Source organism: Pimephales promelas, chromosome 7 (genome assembly GCF_988280905.1).
Source record: "Pimephales promelas chromosome 7, fPimPro1.hap1.1, whole genome shotgun sequence".
Lineage (NCBI taxonomy): Eukaryota > Metazoa > Chordata > Actinopteri > Cypriniformes > Leuciscidae > Pimephales > Pimephales promelas.
The window spans coordinates 17,503,653-17,523,502 of NC_142775.1; positions in this window are offsets into that span (position 1 = coordinate 17,503,653).

Below are 19,850 nucleotides of genomic sequence, written 5' to 3' on the forward strand. Positions count from 1 at the left end.
TCATCCATTTTTGCACTCAGGTCAAAGTCTCACAGCCCTCTATCATAATCCAGAGTTTTGAGAAGATTGGAGAAACTTAATTTTTCGCCCAAAAATGAAAAAAAAACAAAAGGGGTAACACTGTCGTTTTTTTTTTCGGGTCGAAATTTTGAGTTTCGATATCTCAGCTCTGGAAGGGTCTAGAGCCTCCATTTTTGCACTCAGGTCAAAGTCTCACAGCCCTCTATCATAATCCAGAGTTTTGAGAAGATCAGAGAAACTTAATTTTTCGCCCAAAAATGAAAAAAAAACGAAAGGGGTAACACTGTCGTTTTTTTTCGGGTCGAAATTTTGAAGTTTGATATCTCAGCTCTGGAAGGGTCTAGATCATCCATTTTTGCACTCAGGTCAAAGTCTCACAGCCCTCTATCATAATCCAGAGTTTTGAGAAGATTGGAGAAACTTAATTTTTCGCCCAAAAATGAAAAAAAACAAAAGGGGTAACACTGTCGTTTTTTTTTCGGGTCGAAATTTTGAAGTTTGATATCTCAGCTCTGGAAGGGTCTAGATCATCCATTTTTGCACTCAGGTCAAAGTCTCACAGCCCTCTATCATAATCCAGAGTTTTGAGAAGATTGGAGAAACTTAATTTTTGGCCCAAAAATAAAAAAAAACGAAAGGGGTAACACTGTCGTTTTTTTTTCGGGTCGAAATTTTGAAGTTTGATATCTCAGCTCTGGAAGGGTCTAGATCATCCATTTTTGCACTCAGGACAAAGTCTCACAGCCCTCTATCATAATCCAGAGTTTTGAGAAGATCAGAGAAACTTAATTTTTCGCCCAAAAATGAAAAAAAACAAAAGGGGTAACACTGTCGTTTTTTTTTCGGGTCGAAATTTTGAGTTTCGATATCTCAGCTCTGGAAGGGTCTAGAGCCTCCATTTTTGCACTCAGGTCAAAGTCTCACAGCCCTCTATCATAATCCAGAGTTTTGAGAAGATCAGAGAAACTTAATTTTTCGCCCAAAAATGAAAAAAAACGAAAGGGGTAACACTGTCGTTTTTTTTTCGGGTCGAAATTTTGAAGTTTGATATCTCAGCTCTGGAAGGGTCTAGATCATCCATTTTTGCACTCATGTCAAAGTCTCACAGCCCTCTATCATAATCCAGAGTTTTGAGAAGATTGGAGAAACTTAATTTTTCACCCAAAAATGAAAAAAAACAAAAGGGGTAACACTGTCGTTTTTTTTTCGGGTCGAAATTTTGAAGTTTGATATCTCAGCTCTGGAAGGGTCTAGATCATCCATTTTTGCACTCATGTCAAAGTCTCACAGCCCTCTATCATAATCCAGAGTTTTGAGAAGATTGGAGAAACTTAATTTTTCGCCCAAAAATGAAAAAAAACAAAAGGGGTAACACTGTCGTTTTTTTTTCGGGTCGAAATTTTGAAGTTTGATATCTCAGCTCTGGAAGGGTCTAGAGCCTCCATTTTTGCACTCAGGTCAAAGTCTCACAGCCCTCTATCATAATCCAGAGTTTTGAGAAGATTGGAGAAACTTAATTTTTCACCCAAAAATGAAAAAAAACAAAAGGGGTAACACTGTCGTTTTTTTTTCGGGTCGAAATTTTGAGTTTCGATATCTCAGCTCTGGAAGGGTCTAGATCATCCATTTTTGCACTCAGGTCAAAGTCTCACAGCCCTCTATCATAATCCAGAGTTTTGAGAAGATTGGAGAAACTTAATTTTTCGCCCAAAAATGAAAAAAAACAAAAGGGGTAACACTGTCGTTTTTTTTTCGGGTCGAAATTTTGAGTTTCGATATCTCAGCTCTGGAAGGGTCTAGAGCCTCCATTTTTGCACTCAGGTCAAAGTCTCACAGCCCTCTATCATAATCCAGAGTTTTGAGAAGATCAGAGAAACTTAATTTTTCGCCCAAAAATGAAAAAAAAACGAAAGGGGTAACACTGTCGTTTTTTTTTCGGGTCGAAATTTTGAAGTTTGATATCTCAGCTCTGGAAGGGTCTAGATCATCCATTTTTGCACTCAGGTCAAAGTCTCACAGCCCTCTATCATAATCCAGAGTTTTGAGAAGATTGGAGAAACTTAATTTTTCGCCCAAAAATGAAAAAAAACAAAAGGGGTAACACTGTCGTTTTTTTTCCGGGTCGAAATTTTGAAGTTTGATATCTCAGCTCTGGAAGGGTCTAGATCATCCATTTTTGCACTCAGGTCAAAGTCTCACAGCCCTCTATCATAATCCAGAGTTTTGAGAAGATTGGAGAAACTTAATTTTTCACCCAAAAATGAAAAAAAACAAAAGGGGTAACACTGTCGTTTTTTTTTCGGGTCGAAATTTTGAAGTTTGATATCTCAGCTCTGGAAGGGTCTAGATCATCCATTTTTGCACTCAGGTCAAAGTCTCACAGCCCTCTATCATAATCCAGAGTTTTGAGAAGATTGGAGAAACTTAATTTTTCGCCCAAAAATGAAAAAAAACAAAAGGGGTAGTAACACTGTCGTTTTTTTTTCGGGTCGAAATTTTGAGTTTCGATATCTCAGCTCTGGAAGGGTCTAGAGCCTCCATTTTTGCACTCAGGTCAAAGTCTCACAGCCCTCTATCATAATCCAGAGTTTTGAGAAGATCAGAGAAACTTAATTTTTCACCCAAAAATGAAAAAAAACGAAAGGGGTAACACTGTCGTTTTTTTTTCGGGTCGAAATTTTGAAGTTTGATATCTCAGCTCTGGAAGGGTCTAGATCATCCATTTTTGCACTCAGGTCAAAGTCTCACAGCCCTCTATCATAATCCAGAGTTTTGAGAAGATTGGAGAAACTTAATTTTTCGCCCAAAAATGAAAAAAAACAAAAGGGGTAACACTGTCGTTTTTTTTTCGGGTCGAAATTTTGAAGTTTGATATCTCAGCTCTGGAAGGGTCTAGATCATCCATTTTTGCACTCAGGTCAAAGTCTCACAGCCCTCTATCATAATCCAGAGTTTTGAGAAGATTGGAGAAACTTAATTTTTCGCCCAAAAACAAAAAAAAACAAAAGGGGTAACACTGTCGTTTTTTTTTTCGGGTCGAAATTTTGAAGTTTGATATCTCAGCTCTGGAAGGGTCTAGATCATCCATTTTTGCACTCAGGTCAAAGTCTCACAGCCCTCTATCATAATCCAGAGTTTTGAGAAGATTGGAGAAACTTAATTTTTCACCCAAAAATGAAAAAAAAACAAAAGGGGTAACACTGTCGTTTTTTTTTCGGGTCGAAATTTTGAAGTTTGATATCTCAGCTCTGGAAGGGTCTAGATCATCCATTTTTGCACTCAGGTCAAAGTCTCACAGCCCTCTATCATAATCCAGAGTTTTGAGAAGATTGGAGAAACTTAATTTTTCGCCCAAAAATAAAAAAAAACAAAAGGGGTAACACTGTCGTTTTTTTTTTCGGGTCGAAATTTTGAAGTTTGATATCTCAGCTCTGGAAGGGTCTAGATCATCCATTTTTGCACTCAGGTCAAAGTCTCACAGCCCTCTATCATAATCCAGAGTTTTGAGAAGATTGGAGAAACTTAATTTTTCGCCCAAAAATGAAAAAAAAACAAAAGGGGTAACACTGTCGTTTTTTTTTCGGGTCGAAATTTTGAGTTTCGATATCTCAGCTCTGGAAGGGTCTAGATCATCCATTTTTGCACTCAGGTCAAAGTCTCACAGCCCTCTATCATAATCCAGAGTTTTGAGAAGATTGGAGAAACTTAATTTTTCGCCCAAAAATGAAAAAAAACAAAAGGGGTAACACTGTCGTTTTTTTTTTCGGGTCGAAATTTTGAAGTTTGATATCTCAGCTCTGGAAGGGTCTAGATCATCCATTTTTGCACTCAGGTCAAAGTCTCACAGCCCTCTATCATAATCCAGAGTTTTGAGAAGATTGGAGAAACTTAATTTTTCGCCCAAAAATGAAAAAAAACAAAAGGGGTAACACTGTCGTTTTTTTTTCGGGTCGAAATTTTGAAGTTTGATATCTCAGCTCTGGAAGGGTCTAGAGCCTCCATTTTTGCACTCAGGTCAAAGTCTCACAGCCCTCTATCATAATCCAGAGTTTTGAGAAGATTGGAGAAACTTAATTTTTCGCCCAAAAATAAAAAAAAACGAAAGGGGTAACACTGTCGTTTTTTTTTCGGGTCGAAATTTTGAAGTTTGATATCTCAGCTCTGGAAGGGTCTAGATCATCCATTTTTGCACTCAGGACAAAGTCTCACAGCCCTCTATCATAATCCAGAGTTTTGAGAAGATCAGAGAAACTTAATTTTTCGCCCAAAAATGAAAAAAAACAAAAGGGGTAACACTGTCGTTTTTTTTTCGGGTCGAAATTTTGAAGTTTGATATCTCAGCTCTGGAAGGGTCTAGATCATCCATTTTTGCACTCATGTCAAAGTCTCACAGCCCTCTATCATAATCCAGAGTTTTGAGAAGATTGGAGAAACTTAATTTTTCACCCAAAAATGAAAAAAAACAAAAGGGGTAACACTGTCGTTTTTTTTTCGGGTCGAAATTTTGAAGTTTGATATCTCAGCTCTGGAAGGGTCTAGATCATCCATTTTTGCACTCATGTCAAAGTCTCACAGCCCTCTATCATAATCCAGAGTTTTGAGAAGATTGGAGAAACTTAATTTTTCGCCCAAAAATGAAAAAAAACAAAAGGGGTAACACTGTCGTTTTTTTTTCGGGTCGAAATTTTGAAGTTTGATATCTCAGCTCTGGAAGGGTCTAGAGCCTCCATTTTTGCACTCAGGTCAAAGTCTCACAGCCCTCTATCATAATCCAGAGTTTTGAGAAGATTGGAGAAACTTAATTTTTCACCCAAAAATGAAAAAAAACAAAAGGGGTAACACTGTCGTTTTTTTTTCGGGTCGAAATTTTGAGTTTCGATATCTCAGCTCTGGAAGGGTCTAGATCATCCATTTTTGCACTCAGGTCAAAGTCTCACAGCCCTCTATCATAATCCAGAGTTTTGAGAAGATTGGAGAAACTTAATTTTTCGCCCAAAAATGAAAAAAAACAAAAGGGGTAACACTGTCGTTTTTTTTTCGGGTCGAAATTTTGAGTTTCGATATCTCAGCTCTGGAAGGGTCTAGAGCCTCCATTTTTGCACTCAGGTCAAAGTCTCACAGCCCTCTATCATAATCCAGAGTTTTGAGAAGATCAGAGAAACTTAATTTTTCGCCCAAAAATGAAAAAAAAACGAAAGGGGTAACACTGTCGTTTTTTTTTCGGGTCGAAATTTTGAAGTTTGATATCTCAGCTCTGGAAGGGTCTAGATCATCCATTTTTGCACTCAGGTCAAAGTCTCACAGCCCTCTATCATAATCCAGAGTTTTGAGAAGATTGGAGAAACTTAATTTTTCGCCCAAAAATGAAAAAAAACAAAAGGGGTAACACTGTCGTTTTTTTTCCGGGTCGAAATTTTGAAGTTTGATATCTCAGCTCTGGAAGGGTCTAGATCATCCATTTTTGCACTCAGGTCAAAGTCTCACAGCCCTCTATCATAATCCAGAGTTTTGAGAAGATTGGAGAAACTTAATTTTTCACCCAAAAATGAAAAAAAACAAAAGGGGTAACACTGTCGTTTTTTTTTCGGGTCGAAATTTTGAAGTTTGATATCTCAGCTCTGGAAGGGTCTAGATCATCCATTTTTGCACTCAGGTCAAAGTCTCACAGCCCTCTATCATAATCCAGAGTTTTGAGAAGATTGGAGAAACTTAATTTTTCGCCCAAAAATGAAAAAAAACAAAAGGGGTAGTAACACTGTCGTTTTTTTTTCGGGTCGAAATTTTGAGTTTCGATATCTCAGCTCTGGAAGGGTCTAGAGCCTCCATTTTTGCACTCAGGTCAAAGTCTCACAGCCCTCTATCATAATCCAGAGTTTTGAGAAGATCAGAGAAACTTAATTTTTCACCCAAAAATGAAAAAAAAACGAAAGGGGTAACACTGTCGTTTTTTTTTCGGGTCGAAATTTTGAAGTTTGATATCTCAGCTCTGGAAGGGTCTAGATCATCCATTTTTGCACTCAGGTCAAAGTCTCACAGCCCTCTATCATAATCCAGAGTTTTGAGAAGATTGGAGAAACTTAATTTTTCGCCCAAAAATGAAAAAAAACAAAAGGGGTAACACTGTCGTTTTTTTTTCGGGTCGAAATTTTGAAGTTTGATATCTCAGCTCTGGAAGGGTCTAGATCATCCATTTTTGCACTCAGGTCAAAGTCTCACAGCCCTCTATCATAATCCAGAGTTTTGAGAAGATTGGAGAAACTTAATTTTTCGCCCAAAAATGAAAAAAAACAAAAGGGGTAACACTGTCGTTTTTTTTTCGGGTCGAAATTTTGAAGTTTGATATCTCAGCTCTGGAAGGGTCTAGATCATCCATTTTTGCACTCAGGTCAAAGTCTCACAGCCCTCTATCATAATCCAGAGTTTTGAGAAGATTGGAGAAACTTAATTTTTCACCCAAAAATGAAAAAAAAACAAAAGGGGTAACACTGTCGTTTTTTTTTCGGGTCGAAATTTTGAAGTTTGATATCTCAGCTCTGGAAGGGTCTAGATCATCCATTTTTGCACTCAGGTCAAAGTCTCACAGCCCTCTATCATAATCCAGAGTTTTGAGAAGATTGGAGAAACTTAATTTTTCGCCCAAAAATAAAAAAAAACAAAAGGGGTAACACTGTCGTTTTTTTTTTCGGGTCGAAATTTTGAAGTTTGATATCTCAGCTCTGGAAGGGTCTAGATCATCCATTTTTGCACTCAGGTCAAAGTCTCACAGCCCTCTATCATAATCCAGAGTTTTGAGAAGATTGGAGAAACTTAATTTTTCGCCCAAAAATGAAAAAAAACAAAAGGGGTAACACTGTCGTTTTTTTTTCGGGTCGAAATTTTGAAGTTTGATATCTCAGCTCTGGAAGGGTCTAGATCATCCATTTTTGCACTCAGGTCAAAGTCTCACAGCCCTCTATCATAATCCAGAGTTTTGAGAAGATTGGAGAAACTTAATTTTTCACCCAAAAATGAAAAAAAACAAAAGGGGTAACACTGTCGTTTTTTTTTCGGGTCGAAATTTTGAAGTTTGATATCTCAGCTCTGGAAGGGTCTAGATCATCCATTTTTGCACTCAGGTCAAAGTCTCACAGCCCTCTATCATAATCCAGAGTTTTGAGAAGATTGGAGAAACTTAATTTTTCGCCCAAAAATGAAAAAAAACAAAAGGGGTAGTAACACTGTCGTTTTTTTTTTCGGGTCGAAATTTTGAGTTTCGATATCTCAGCTCTGGAAGGGTCTAGAGCCTCCATTTTTGCACTCAGGTCAAAGTCTCACAGCCCTCTATCATAATCCAGAGTTTTGAGAAGATTGGAGAAACTTAATTTTTCGCCCAAAAATGAAAAAAAACAAAAGGGGTAACACTGTCGTTTTTTTTTCGGGTCGAAATTTTGAGTTTCGATATCTCAGCTGTGGAAGGGTCTAGATCATCCATTTTTGCACTCAGGTCAAAGTCTCACAGCCCTCTATCATAATCCAGAGTTTTGAGAAGATTGGAGAAACTTAATTTTTCGCCCAAAAATGAAAAAAAAACAAAAGGGGTAACACTGTCGTTTTTTTTCGGGTCGAAATTTTGAGTTTCGATATCTCAGCTCTGGAAGGGTCTAGATCATCCATTTTTGCACTCAGGTCAAAGTCTCACAGCCCTCTATCATAATCCTGAGTTTTGAGAAGATTGGAGAAACTTAATTTTTCGCCCAAAAATGAAAAAAAACAAAAGGGGTAACACTGTCGTTTTTTTTTTCGGGTCGAAATTTTGAAGTTTGATATCTCAGCTCTGGAAGGGTCTAGATCATCCATTTTTGCACTCAGGTCAAAGTCTCACAGCCCTCTATCATAATCCAGAGTTTTGAGAAGATTGGAGAAACTTAATTTTTCGCCCAAAAATGAAAAAAAACAAAAGGGGTAACACTGTCGTTTTTTTTTCGGGTCGAAATTTTGAAGTTTGATATCTCAGCTCTGGAAGGGTCTAGAGCCTCCATTTTTGCACTCAGGTCAAAGTCTCACAGCCCTCTATCATAATCCAGAGTTTTGAGAAGATTGGAGAAACTTAATTTTTCACCCAAAAATGAAAAAAAACAAAAGGGGTAACACTGTCGTTTTTTTTTCGGGTCGAAATTTTGAGTTTCGATATCTCAGCTGTGGAAGGGTCTAGATCATCCATTTTTGCACTCAGGTCAAAGTCTCACAGCCCTCTATCATAATCCAGAGTTTTGAGAAGATTGGAGAAACTTAATTTTTCGCCCAAAAATGAAAAAAAAACAAAAGGGGTAACACTGTCGTTTTTTTTTCGGGTCGAAATTTTGAGTTTCGATATCTCAGCTCTGGAAGGGTCTAGATCATCCATTTTTGCACTCAGGTCAAAGTCTCACAGCCCTCTATCATAATCCAGAGTTTTGAGAAGATTGGAGAAACTTAATTTTTCGCCCAAAAATGAAAAAAAAAAACAAAAGGGGTAACACTGTCGTTTTTTTTTCGGGTCGAAATTTTGAGTTTCGATATCTCAGCTCTGGAAGGGTCTAGATCATCCATTTTTGCACTCAGGTCAAAGTCTCACAGCCCTCTATCATAATCCAGAGTTTTGAGAAGATTGGAGAAACTTAATTTTTCGCCCAAAAATGAAAAAAAAACAAAAGGGGTAACACTGTCGTTTTTTTTTCGGGTCGAAATTTTGAGTTTCGATATCTCAGCTCTGGAAGGGTCTAGAGCCTCCATTTTTGCACTCAGGTCAAAGTCTCACAGCCCTCTATCATAATCCAGAGTTTTGAGAAGATCAGAGAAACTTAATTTTTCGCCCAAAAATGAAAAAAAAAACGAAAGGGGTAACACTGTCGTTTTTTTTCGGGTCGAAATTTTGAAGTTTGATATCTCAGCTCTGGAAGGGTCTAGATCATCCATTTTTGCACTCAGGTCAAAGTCTCACAGCCCTCTATCATAATCCAGAGTTTTGAGAAGATTGGAGAAACTTAATTTTTCGCCCAAAAATGAAAAAAAACAAAAGGGGTAACACTGTCGTTTTTTTTTTCGGGTCGAAATTTTGAAGTTTGATATCTCAGCTCTGGAAGGGTCTAGATCATCCATTTTTGCACTCAGGTCAAAGTCTCACAGCCCTCTATCATAATCCAGAGTTTTGAGAAGATTGGAGAAACTTAATTTTTCGCCCAAAAATAAAAAAAAACGAAAGGGGTAACACTGTCGTTTTTTTTTCGGGTCGAAATTTTGAAGTTTGATATCTCAGCTCTGGAAGGGTCTAGATCATCCATTTTTGCACTCAGGACAAAGTCTCACAGCCCTCTATCATAATCCAGAGTTTTGAGAAGATCAGAGAAACTTAATTTTTCGCCCAAAAATGAAAAAAAACAAAAGGGGTAACACTGTCGTTTTTTTTTCGGGTCGAAATTTTGAGTTTCGATATCTCAGCTCTGGAAGGGTCTAGAGCCTCCATTTTTGCACTCAGGTCAAAGTCTCACAGCCCTCTATCATAATCCAGAGTTTTGAGAAGATCAGAGAAACTTAATTTTTCGCCCAAAAATGAAAAAAAAACGAAAGGGGTAACACTGTCGTTTTTTTTTCGGGTCGAAATTTTGAAGTTTGATATCTCAGCTCTGGAAGGGTCTAGATCATCCATTTTTGCACTCAGGTCAAAGTCTCACAGCCCTCTATCATAATCCAGAGTTTTGAGAAGATTGGAGAAACTTAATTTTTCGCCCAAAAATGAAAAAAAACAAAAGGGGTAACACTGTCGTTTTTTTTTCGGGTCGAAATTTTGAAGTTTGATATCTCAGCTCTGGAAGGGTCTAGATCATCCATTTTTGCACTCAGGTCAAAGTCTCACAGCCCTCTATCATAATCCAGAGTTTTGAGAAGATTGGAGAAACTTAATTTTTCGCCCAAAAATGAAAAAAAACAAAAGGGGTAACACTGTCGTTTTTTTTTTCGGGTCGAAATTTTGAAGTTTGATATCTCAGCTCTGGAAGGGTCTAGATCATCCATTTTTGCACTCATGTCAAAGTCTCACAGCCCTCTATCATAATCCAGAGTTTTGAGAAGATTGGAGAAACTTAATTTTTCGCCCAAAAATGAAAAAAAACAAAAGGGGTAACACTGTCGTTTTTTTTTCGGGTCGAAATTTTGAAGTTTGATATCTCAGCTCTGGAAGGGTCTAGAGCCTCCATTTTTGCACTCAGGTCAAAGTCTCACAGCCCTCTATCATAATCCAGAGTTTTGAGAAGATTGGAGAAACTTAATTTTTCACCCAAAAATGAAAAAAAACAAAAGGGGTAACACTGTCGTTTTTTTTTCGGGTCGAAATTTTGAGTTTCGATATCTCAGCTCTGGAAGGGTCTAGATCATCCATTTTTGCACTCAGGTCAAAGTCTCACAGCCCTCTATCATAATCCAGAGTTTTGAGAAGATTGGAGAAACTTAATTTTTCGCCCAAAAATGAAAAAAAACAAAAGGGGTAACACTGTCGTTTTTTTTTCGGGTCGAAATTTTGAGTTTCGATATCTCAGCTCTGGAAGGGTCTAGAGCCTCCATTTTTGCACTCAGGTCAAAGTCTCACAGCCCTCTATCATAATCCAGAGTTTTGAGAAGATCAGAGAAACTTAATTTTTCGCCCAAAAATGAAAAAAAAACGAAAGGGGTAACACTGTCGTTTTTTTTTCGGGTCGAAATTTTGAAGTTTGATGTCTCAGCTCTGGAAGGGTCTAGATCATCCATTTTTGCACTCAGGTCAAAGTCTCACAGCCCTCTATCATAATCCAGAGTTTTGAGAAGATTGGAGAAACTTAATTTTTCGCCCAAAAATGAAAAAAAACAAAAGGGGTAACACTGTCGTTTTTTTTCCGGGTCGAAATTTTGAAGTTTGATATCTCAGCTCTGGAAGGGTCTAGATCATCCATTTTTGCACTCAGGTCAAAGTCTCACAGCCCTCTATCATAATCCAGAGTTTTGAGAAGATTGGAGAAACTTAATTTTTCGCCCAAAAATGAAAAAAAACAAAAGGGGTAGTAACACTGTCGTTTTTTTTTCGGGTCGAAATTTTGAGTTTCGATATCTCAGCTCTGGAAGGGTCTAGAGCCTCCATTTTTGCACTCAGGTCAAAGTCTCACAGCCCTCTATCATAATCCAGAGTTTTGAGAAGATCAGAGAAACTTAATTTTTCACCCAAAAATGAAAAAAAACGAAAGGGGTAACACTGTCGTTTATTTTTCGGGTCGAAATTTTGAAGTTTGATATCTCAGCTCTGGAAGGGTCTAGATCATCCATTTTTGCACTCAGGTCAAAGTCTCACAGCCCTCTATCATAATCCAGAGTTTTGAGAAGATTGGAGAAACTTAATTTTTCGCCCAAAAATGAAAAAAAACAAAAGGGGTAACACTGTCGTTTTTTTTTCGGGTCGAAATTTTGAAGTTTGATATCTCAACTCTGGAAGGGTCTAGATCATCCATTTTTGCACTCAGGTCAAAGTCTCACAGCCCTCTATCATAATCCAGAGTTTTGAGAAGATTGGAGAAACTTAATTTTTCGCCCAAAAATGAAAAAAAACAAAAGGGGTAACACTGTCGTTTTTTTTTCGGGTCGAAATTTTGAAGTTTGATATCTCAGCTCTGGAAGGGTCTAGATCATTCATTTTTGCACTCAGGTCAAAGTCTCACAGCCCTCTATCATAATCCAGAGTTTTGAGAAGATTGGAGAAACTTAATTTTTCACCCAAAAATGAAAAAAAAACAAAAGGGGTAACACTGTCGTTTTTTTTTCGGGTCGAAATTTTGAAGTTTGATATCTCAGCTCTGGAAGGGTCTAGATCATCCATTTTTGCACTCAGGTCAAAGTCTCACAGCCCTCTATCATAATCCAGAGTTTTGAGAAGATTGGAGAAACTTAATTTTTCGCCCAAAAATAAAAAAAAACAAAAGGGGTAACACTGTCGTTTTTTTTTTCGGGTCGAAATTTTGAAGTTTGATATCTCAGCTCTGGAAGGGTCTAGATCATCCATTTTTGCACTCAGGTCAAAGTCTCACAGCCCTCTATCATAATCCAGAGTTTTGAGAAGATTGGAGAAACTTAATTTTTCGCCCAAAAATGAAAAAAAACAAAAGGGGTAACACTGTCGTTTTTTTTTCGGGTCGAAATTTTGAAGTTTGATATCTCAGCTCTGGAAGGGTCTAGATCATCCATTTTTGCACTCAGGTCAAAGTCTCACAGCCCTCTATCATAATCCAGAGTTTTGAGAAGATTGGAGAAACTTAATTTTTCACCCAAAAATGAAAAAAAACAAAAGGGGTAACACTGTCGTTTTTTTTTTCGGGTCGAAATTTTGAAGTTTGATATCTCAGCTCTGGAAGGGTCTAGATCATCCATTTTTGCACTCAGGTCAAAGTCTCACAGCCCTCTATCATAATCCAGAGTTTTGAGAAGATTGGAGAAACTTAATTTTTCGCCCAAAAATGAAAAAAAACAAAAGGGGTAGTAACACTGTCGTTTTTTTTTCGGGTCGAAATTTTGAGTTTCGATATCTCAGCTCTGGAAGGGTCTAGAGCCTCCATTTTTGCACTCAGGTCAAAGTCTCACAGCCCTCTATCATAATCCAGAGTTTTGAGAAGATTGGAGAAACTTAATTTTTCGCCCAAAAATGAAAAAAAACAAAAGGGGTAACACTGTCGTTTTTTTTTCGGGTCGAAATTTTGAGTTTCGATATCTCAGCTGTGGAAGGGTCTAGATCATCCATTTTTGCACTCAGGTCAAAGTCTCACAGCCCTCTATCATAATCCAGAGTTTTGAGAAGATTGGAGAAACTTAATTTTTCGCCCAAAAATGAAAAAAAAAACAAAAGGGGTAACACTGTCGTTTTTTTTTCGGGTCGAAATTTTGAGTTTCGATATCTCAGCTCTGGAAGGGTCTAGATCATCCATTTTTGCACTCAGGTCAAAGTCTCACAGCCCTCTATCATAATCCAGAGTTTTGAGAAGATTGGAGAAACTTAATTTTTCGCCCAAAAATGAAAAAAAAACAAAAGGGGTAACACTGTCGTTTTTTTTTTCGGGTCGAAATTTTGAGTTTCGATATCTCAGCTCTGGAAGGGTCTAGAGCCTCCATTTTTGCACTCAGGTCAAAGTCTCACAGCCCTCTATCATAATCCAGAGTTTTGAGAAGATCAGAGAAACTTAATTTTTCGCCCAAAAATGAAAAAAAAAACGAAAGGGGTAACACTGTCGTTCCCTTTCGAAGGGAACTCAACAATACGTCGAATGACGCTATGGGGAACGCCTCAGGCGTGATAGGTGTCTGAAATCAAATATCAACTCACAGTAATCAGGTTGACCGGCGACAGCCCGTGCATCATCAGCTTGAATGATGAGCGCGTCAATCTGGATGTATAAGAAGGGCGCCTTGAAACCGTGACAACATCTTTTCGTCTTCAGGGACTGTTTGTCTGTGTGATAGTATCAACGATTAAACGCGCAGAGACGTGGAGAAACACTTTGCGCGAGTGTGCCGACTTGTGTCCAGATATTTGACACCGGAGGATTCACACGATCTGTGCGTGTTCTGCCTGAGAGAAGAGCATTCGCGGGAAGCTCTCGAGGGAGTTTTTTGCGCGAACTGAGAGTTTTTCCTTTCAGAACTCTCTGCTCTCGTCTGACCCACTTCTCGAGGGAAGTGGGCGCGGAATCTGAACCCCGCGGTTCCGGTTCCCGCTCGGGCTGAGGCTCAGTGGCGGTTGAGCTCGTGGAGCTTTCAGATGGAGCTGGCAGATTATCGGGAGAGGGGCGTTAACCTCGCGGATGATCTACCAGCTGACGAGGGTGAGTTACAGATTAATGTTGAACATCTAAGAAGAGAGAAAATGAGCGCGCTCTCTCTTTGGTGAATCTGTAACTGTTCTCTTTGGGCAGGGCAGGAGTTGGCTGTAATATATATATATATATATATATATATATATATACATATATATATATATATAGAAAAGGATGTCAGTTTGGTTGAGACCGAATCATTTCAGCCCTCCTGCCCAGTGTACGCTGAGCTGGTTGACATTATGGGGCGCGCCTCAGACAGATTGCTGTTGCAGTGGAGGCGCGTCTGGGAGGAACCCGCTCATGGTATTTTGGATGGCTGGTTCCTCCCCACCCATAAGCCACCAGCCCGGATGAGCCTTCCATTCGTTTCCGATCTCCACGCTGGGATCGAGAGGGTATGGAAGAATCCGTTCTCCTCACGTCTCTATCTGCATCAGCGGGCTAGTTTCGCTGCTGTGGAGGGAGCCGTGGAGAACGGATAAGTGTCGAGGCCGCCAGTGGACGAGACGTTGGCTAACTATCTCGTCTCTGGTTGGTCCTCTTCACTAAGAGCTCTGACCCTGTCATCCAAGCTGCTCAAGACATCTTCATGCTTGAATGACAGAGCGTACACGGCAGCAGGTCAGGCAGGTGCGGTTCTGCACGCCCTTGTGGTCCTCAGGCCTACCAGACCGATCTGTTGCGGGACTCCGGGCCACCAAGAAAGCTGCTGTTCTGTCGGTGCTATGGTGGCCACGGAGAGACATCTGTGGGAGCTCCCACATACTGTGGTTGCCAGGTTACAGGCCTCACCAGGCCTTCCTGGTTATGAGCTCCCACTGATTGTGGTCACCGGGTTACAGGCCTCACCAGGCCTTCCTGGTTATGAGCTCCCACATGCTGTGGTCGCTGGGTTACAGGCTTCACCAGGCCTTCCTGGTTATGAGCTCCCACATACTGTGGTTGCCAGGTTAAAGGCCTCACCAGGCCTTCCTGGTTATGAGCTCCCACACATTGTGGTCGCCAGGTTACAGGCCTCACCAGGCCTTCCTGGTTATGAGCTCCCACATACTGTGGTCGCCAGGTTACAGGCCTCACCAGGCCTTCCTGGTTATGAGCTCCCACATACTGTGGTCGCCAGGTTACAGGCCTCACCAGGCCTTCCTGGTTATGAGCTCCCACATACTGTGGTCACCAGGATACGAGCTCTCACGTACTGTGGTCGCCAGGTTAAAGGCCTCACCAGGCCTTCCTGGTTATGAGCTCCCACACATTGTGGTCGCCAGGTTACAGGCCTCACCAGGCCTTCCTGGTTATGAGCTCCCACACATTGTGGTTGCTAGGTTACAGGCCTCAAAGGGGCCTTCCTGGTTATGAGTTCCCACTTTCTGTGGTGGTCAGGTTATAGGCCTCACCAGGCCTTCCTGGTGATGAGCTCCCACACATTGTGGTTGCTAGGTTACAGGCCTCAAAGGGGCCTTCCTGGTTATGAGTTCCCATATACTGTGGTAGTCAGTTTACAGGCCTCACCCAGCCTTCCTGAATGTGGGCTCCCACATGATGCGGTAGCCAGACTACAGCCTCACCACCTTCCCTGAGCACTTTGCTCCCACTCTGTGGTCACCAGGCTTCAGGCTTCATTGGCCTTCCTGGTTGTGAGTTGTCACATGTCAGGTTGCAGGCTTCACCAGGCCTTCCTGAATGTGAAACCCCCACTTTTCGTGGTCGCTAAGTTGTAGTGGTGAGTCTTCACATGTCAGGCTGAAGGCCTCAGCGGCCTTCCTGAATGTGAGCTCCCCATGCATTGGGACTATCGGGTGTTAGGCCTTGTCAGGCCTTCCTGATTATGGGTTCCCACTTGTTGTGGCTGCCAGGTTACAGGCCTCAAGTTCGGCCTTTCTGAATTCAGAGTGAAGTACACTAACCCCTACTTCACCTATTATTGTGGTAAATCACATGACGGGATGTCTTGTGTACTTTCTAAAATCCATTTTGTATGGTAAGGGTCACGCGTGGTATGCTTCGGTCCCTTCTTATGTGGCTCAGACCCCGGTCTTCCCTTGGGTCCCACTTTAAGTGGCGTCCTGTCACTGGCTACAGGGACGCCCTTCTCTGGCTAACTTCTGGAAGAAGTAGCTTCCACTTGGTGGAGTAAGCTCCCACAGGTTGTGGTCACCAGGCTGGGTCTCACTGACCTTCCTGAGTACGAGCTCCCACCCAATGTGGTCGCCAGGTTACAGGCCTTACCAGGCCTTCCTGGTCATGAGCTCCCACACACTGTGGTCGCCAGGTTACAGGCCTCAACAGGCCTTCCTGGTTATGAGCTCCCACATATTGTGGTTGCTGGGTTACAGGCCTCACCAGGCCTTCCTGAATTCAGAGTGAAGTACACAAACCCATACTTCACCTATTATTGTGGTAAGTCACCCGACGAGATGTCCTGTGCACTTTTTAAAATCCATTTCTTATGGTGAGGGTCACGCGCAGTATGCTTCGGTCCCTTCTTATGTGGCTCAGACCCCGGTCTTTCCTCGGGTCCCACTTTAAGAGTTCTTAAGAGCTAACTTCTGGAAGTAGCTCCCACTTGGTGTGGTTTTTCAGGTACACCAGGCTGGGTCTCACTGACCTTCCTGAGTACGAGCTCCCACCGGATGTGGTCGCCAGGTTACAGGCCTCACTAGGCCTTCCTGGTTATGAGCTCCCACATACTGTGGTCGCCAGGTTACGAGCTCCCGCATACTGTGGTCGCCAGGTTACAGGCCTTACCAGGCCTTCCTGGCCATGAGCTCCCACACACTGTGGACGCCAGGTTACAGGCCTCAACAGGCCTTCCTGAATTCAGAGTGAAGTACACAAACCCATACTTCACCTATTATTGTGGTAAGTCACCTGACGAGATGTCTTGTGCAGTTTTTAAAATCCATTTCATATGGTGAGGGTCACGCGCGGTATGCTTCGGTCCCTTCTTATGTGGTTCAGACTCCGGTTCTTCACTTTGGGTCCCACTGTAGATGTGTCTTTGTCGCAATACATTACGACAGGCACTTCCCTTGTTCAAGCTATCTCCCACAACTGTGGTTTTAGGTCTGACTAGACCTTTTTCGAGGTAGCCCAACATTGTGGGTCTGTCAGGTTTCTAGCCTCTGGCTTTCCTGAAGGATGAGCTTCCACATGCTGTGGTCGTTGGGTTTCAGGCCGCACAACGTACGGCCTTCCTGACATGAGCCCTCATGTATCGGAGCTCCCCACACATGGGGTCATCAGGTCTTAGGTCTCTTTGACCTTCCTGATTTTTGATCCCTCTCTTACTTCCTCAGTGCTCAAAAGCGAGCACTGGGTGGAAACTCGTGGATTGAGTGTACGATTCCCATTGGTTCGAGGTTGAGTCACACTCTCCGGAGGATCCCGTCTCTGTGATCCGAAACTCGATGGTTTCCGCCAGCTTCGCGGGCCTTCAGTTTTTGGATGCCTTTTCTAGGCAATTTCCAGAGGCTCTGTCTTGGACGGACAGGCTATGGCCAGACTGTGTGTCTTAGTACAGATCACCAGGCCAGCCTGGGGGCATTTCAGGAGGAGTGTTCTCCTGAATAGTGACTGGCTGGGGGTCTCTTTGGCCCCCTAGCCACACTCCCTAGAAGGGACCCCTTCTATTTTGAAGTTGTGGTCCTAAAGCCTTTGAGCTGGCCCTGATTTACTCACGTTATTACGTTCTGGTTTTTCTTGGTTCATTAGCTTGGGCTATGACCGGTAGGGAGTGCTGTCACTGACAGCCCGATGTAACATAGGGTGAGTGGTTTCAGTGTTTCTTGGAATTACTGGTTCTGACAGTTGTCACTGCCTTTCGGCATGCACTCCCCTCAGCATGGCGGAGTGGGTATTTCGTTCCCCATAGCGTCATTCGACGTATTGTTGAGTTCCCTTCGAAAGGGAACGTCTCAGGTTACAACTGTAACCTATGTTCCCTGAGAACAGGGAACGAGACAATACGTCTCGTTGCCATGCCTCGGGGCCTGCCTGCAACAGTCCCTTCAGACGATAGGATGTTGTCACGGTTTCAAGGCGCCCTTCTTATACATCCAGATTGACGCGCTCATCATTCAAGCTGATGATGCACGGGCTGTCGCCGGTCAACCTGATTACTGTGAGTTGATATTTGATTTCAGACACCTGTCACGCCTGAGGCGTTCCCCATAGCGTCATTCAACGTATTGTCTCGTTCCCTGTTCTCAGGGAACATAGGTTACAGTTGTAACCTGAGACGTTTTTTTTCGGGTCGAAATTTTGAAGTTTGATATCTCAGCTCTGGAAGGGTCTAGATCATCCATTTTTGCACTCAGGTCAAAGTCTCACAGCCCTCTATCATAATCCAGAGTTTTGAGAAGATTGGAGAAACTTAATTTTTCGCCCAAAAATGAAAAAAAAACAAAAGGGGTAACACTGTCGTTTTTTTTTCGGGTCGAAATTTTGAAGTTTGATATCTCAGCTCTGGAAGGGTCTAGATCATCCATTTTTGCACTCAGGTCAAAGTCTCACAGCCCTCTATCATAATCCAGAGTTTTGAGAAGATTGGAGAAACTTAATTTTTCGCCCAAAAATAAAAAAAAACGAAAGGGGTAACACTGTCGTTTTTTTTTCGGGTCGAAATTTTGAAGTTTGATATCTCAGCTCTGGAAGGGTCTAGATCATCCATTTTTGCACTCAGGACAAAGTCTCACAGCCCTCTATCATAATCCAGAGTTTTGAGAAGATCAGAGAAACTTAATTTTTCGCCCAAAAATGAAAAAAAACAAAAGGGGTAACACTGTCGTTTTTTTTTCGGGTCGAAATTTTGAGTTTCGATATCTCAGCTCTGGAAGGGTCTAGAGCCTCCATTTTTGCACTCAGGTCAAAGTCTCACAGCCCTCTATCATAATCCAGAGTTTTGAGAAGATCAGAGAAACTTAATTTTTCGCCCAAAAATGAAAAAAAACGAAAGGGGTAACACTGTCGTTTTTTTTTCGGGTCGAAATTTTGAAGTTTGATATCTCAGCTCTGGAAGGGTCTAGATCATCCATTTTTGCACTCAGGTCAAAGTCTCACAGCCCTCTATCATAATCCAGAGTTTTGAGAAGATTGGAGAAACTTAATTTTTCGCCCAAAAATGAAAAAAAACAAAAGGGGTAACACTGTCGTTTTTTTTCGGGTCGAAATTTTGAAGTTTGATATCTCAGCTCTGGAAGGGTCTAGATCATCCATTTTTGCACTCAGGTCAAAGTCTCACAGCCCTCTATCATAATCCAGAGTTTTGAGAAGATTGGAGAAACTTAATTTTTCGCCCAAAAATGAAAAAAAACAAAAGGGGTAACACTGTCGTTTTTTTTTTCGGGTCGAAATTTTGAAGTTTGATATCTCAGCTCTGGAAGGGTCTAGATCATCCATTTTTGCACTCATGTCAAAGTCTCACAGCCCTCTATCATAATCCAGAGTTTTGAGAAGATTGGAGAAACTTAATTTTTCACCCAAAAATGAAAAAAAACAAAAGGGGTAACACTGTCGTTTTTTTTTCGGGTCGAAATTTTGAAGTTTGATATCTCAGCTCTGGAAGGGTCTAGATCATCCATTTTTGCACTCATGTCAAAGTCTCACAGCCCTCTATCATAATCCAGAGTTTTGAGAAGATTGGAGAAACTTAATTTTTCGCCCAAAAATGAAAAAAAACAAAAGGGGTAACACTGTCGTTTTTTTTTCGGGTCGAAATTTTGAAGTTTGATATCTCAGCTCTGGAAGGGTCTAGAGCCTCCATTTTTGCACTCAGGTCAAAGTCTCACAGCCCTCTATCATAATCCAGAGTTTTGAGAAGATTGGAGAAACTTAATTTTTCGCCCAAAAATGAAAAAAAACAAAAGGGGTAACACTGTCGTTTTTTTTTCGGGTCGAAATTTTGAGTTTCGATATCTCAGCTCTGGAAGGGTCTAGATCATCCATTTTTGCACTCAGGTCAAAGTCTCACAGCCCTCTATCATAATCCAG